This window comes from Melanotaenia boesemani, chromosome 2 (genome assembly GCF_017639745.1).
Source record: "Melanotaenia boesemani isolate fMelBoe1 chromosome 2, fMelBoe1.pri, whole genome shotgun sequence".
Taxonomy (NCBI): Eukaryota; Metazoa; Chordata; class Actinopteri; order Atheriniformes; family Melanotaeniidae; genus Melanotaenia; species Melanotaenia boesemani.
This window is the reverse complement of record NC_055683.1, coordinates 8,883,133-8,886,697: the sequence shown is the minus strand read 5'-3', so window position 1 is coordinate 8,886,697 and position 3,565 is coordinate 8,883,133.

The window sequence follows — 3,565 nt, the reverse complement described above, 5'->3', positions numbered from 1 at the left end:
TGGTGTTTCCATAACAGACAGTGATGCCTGCGGTGAGGATACTCTCTATCAGTCCTCTGTAGGCCTGGGTGAGAGGGCGATGGTTCAGACCAGCTTTCCTGAGCAGTCTAATGAAATAAAGTCTTTTCTGGGCTTTTTTCACTGTGGCTGTGGTGTTACGAGTCCAGCTCAGGTCAGATGTTACCTGCAAACCTAGGAATCTGTAGCTGTCTGCCCTCGTCACCTCAGTCCCGCTGATGAAAAGAGGCTGTAGAGGGGGAGGGTTCTTCCTGAAGTCCAGACTTATTTCTTACATGCAGATGTTACCGTATTAACTATGTCCATTGAATTAGAGAAAATTAATGACAGAGGGAAAGAAAATGTGAGCATGTGAGAGTAAGAATATATGTACAGATAGAGTCCTCTATCTCCTATTGCAGCTTCTGTAACCTGCTTTGCTGCTGTGCCGACGCTTCCTGCTTTTACCTCCTTTCTGCTTGCATTTTTCTTCTTTTATCCTTCTTTTTTCTTATCTTTACCGGCAAGAAATTTAGGAAATTTAGGTAACAAGGACTCCTGGTCACTTATAATTTACTGAAACAAAGATATTTTTTCATCAATTTAGTTGATTGCCATCAGAGAACTAGTGGAATGATGTCTCCTAACCCTGCAGTATCAGTGAGCTGCACTGAGTGTGAGCAACTTTCTTTGAGGATAACACAGCTGGAGAAGAGGACTGAAACACTGCAAGGCATTCGTTTGAAAGAAAAATTTCAATAACTTTTAAAGACAGATACCTTCTGAACATCCTGAGCTATTTTGGTAGCGGTACGATGAAATCTCTAGGAGGAGATAGATTTTGAAAATGTCAGTAAAATGCCAAAATGGCGGCTTTGATCCAAAATGGCTGACTTCCTGTTGGTTTTAGGCTGTTGCTCCAAGAGAATTTTTTGTTCACCCGAGCATTTAGAATATGTGTAGTGATTTTCATAAAGATTGATGATGTGCAGTGGCAGGGCATCATAAATAGGTGGCGCTCTCATTCAATTTTGCCCGAACAGTCCCGAGCACCCCAAAATACGTAAATTTACGCATTCCTTTGGGAGGGTACGCAAAATTAGGCGCGTTTTCGCGCATGTTCAGGTCCCCTCAAATGCAATTTACTTTTAAGAAGAAAAAGAATAATTAAAGCTGCAAGCAGCGTTGGAGGCCCTCGCACCTCTGGCGCCGCTCCGGCCTATTGCACCGCCCCATGATCCAGCAGCCTCTCTCGAGCAGCACGGCCGCTCTTGCCCACAGCAATAAACCCCTTCTTCCAGAGTTTATCTCCATCAAGAGGTGATTTTCCTCATGAGAGGGTCAACATGCACCTCAGCCTGTCCAGTGATGACATCTGAAGCATTCATCACCTTGTTTCTTACAAACTGTGTTGAATTCTCACAAACCGGAGCATGATTTTATCAAGAGGAAAATTCCACGTGGCCACTAGGTGGCGCTATAGTCGTCTTCATGTAGAACCATGTTCAGGTTGGAACTCTAATGAGAAACGGAAAATATCAGCTCAACTGGTCAACTGACAGCAGAGCTCGAGCCACTTCCTGTTTCATGGCGAATGATATGACCATAGGGGGCGCTATAGAGCCAAATAACCAGCATATGTCTATTTGTTCCAGGCCTGACCACTGTACAAGCTACTGAGTTGTCAAATGGATTGAGTGAAATCTTCATATGTGAAGGCATATTTGATGTGGAGCCTGCTGCTACAGACCTGGCTGATACACTTCCCTGGATGTGTTCAAATGACATTGGAATAGCTGGGGAATATCCCAAACTGGACCATCAGACTGATCTCTCCTTCTGGAACAGTGTTGATGCCAGACCAAAGTCATCAACCCCGGCCAGAACCTGGTCTGATGTTGTTCGTCACAGAGGTAAATCCAGCAGGAAATTTAAAACTCCAGCACTCACTCCACCACCCCTCATAGACTAGGACAGCCCAGAGACCCAGGTGATCAGCAGCAATCGTGGAGCACAAACCCAAGCCTTCCCATCACGAAGACCAACCCAGAGTGAGAGGGGAGTCACCACAGGGAGCGACCAAGGAGGCCACTTAGATGCCCCACCCTTGACCCCCCCTCACCAGACCCTCTTCTCCACATCACCCAAGTTCTTCAAAGGATGTCTCTATCCCGGTCTGGACCCCAGAGACCACCATCTACCAAGAAATACAGGGCTCCCCCTCGTCATCCTCCTCATTCTTCTCTTAGATCATCAGTCCTGGCAGAGCACAGCACGGGAGGAGGTGCAGGAGGTTCCCAGAGCAGCAACAGAATTTACAACAAAGATAACATGCCATGATGCATTCAGGGTCCTTGCTGTAGTTTTGCTACTACTGACAACTGTTCTGAGATCAAGCCTGGACCCAGTAGGATTCCTGTGTTAGTTAGTAAAATAAGGAATGGAACACGGTCAGCTTGTGGGGTGAATCGATATAATCTGTTAACTGTACCTTGTATAACTCAGAATACAACAGAGACCAGTGTAAACTTCATAAAACTAGCTGTACTAAATGTTAGATCTCTGTCCAACAAGTCACTGTTAGTTAATGACTTCATCATTTCTCACAGTTTAGATTTTCTTTTTCTGACAGAAACATGGTTAACAGAAGACACAAGTGCTACAGTTCTTAATGAAACAACACCCCCCCACATCTTAGTTTTATGAATAAATGTCGAAACAGGAGGAAAGGGGGAGGAGAAGCTGCTTTATTTTAAAGATTCATTCCAGTGTAAGGAGATTTTATTTGCTGATTTTACTTCTTTTGAATATCTTAGTTTTATTTTAAGGGGCATTCCTAAAATCCTATTTCTAATCATCTACAGACGTCCAGGACATTGTGCAAATCTTATTGATAAATTTTCTGAATTATTGTCAGTTATCTCTACTGATTTTAACCATTTCATCATAACTGGGGATTTTAACATTCACATAGATAAGATGACGGATGGTAATGTCAAGGAATTTTCTTCCATATTGGACATGTTTGGTTTGTGGCAGCATGTAAAAGAACCAACCCACATTCGAGGTCACATTCTGGACCTGGTTATTTCAAAGGGTGTTGATATTTCTTCTGTAGCGGTCACTGACTTGGCCTTGTCTGACCATTTTTGTATTTTGTTTGATTTACTGATCACTCAGAATGTCCAACCAACCTGCTCCTCCGTTAGGAAGAAGTACATTAATGAAAGAACAAGTGCTAAGTTTGTGGAGGCCATAGCGATGTTACCAACAACCAGTGCAGAGTCAGTTGATGGACTCCTGGATAATTTCAATCTGAAAATCTTGAATGTAATGGATGCTGTTGCACCGATAAGAATCAAGAGCAACTTGAGCAAACAGAAAACACCATGGAGAAACACAACTGTGGTTACCAGCCTAAAAAGAGAATGCAGAAAAACTGAGCGGAAATGGTAGAAAAATAAACTTCAAATTCACTATGAGCTGTAGAAACAAAGCCTGCGTAACTATAACAATGAGCTGTGCAAGGCCAGAGAGCTGCATTTATCTGAAATGATTAACAGGAATG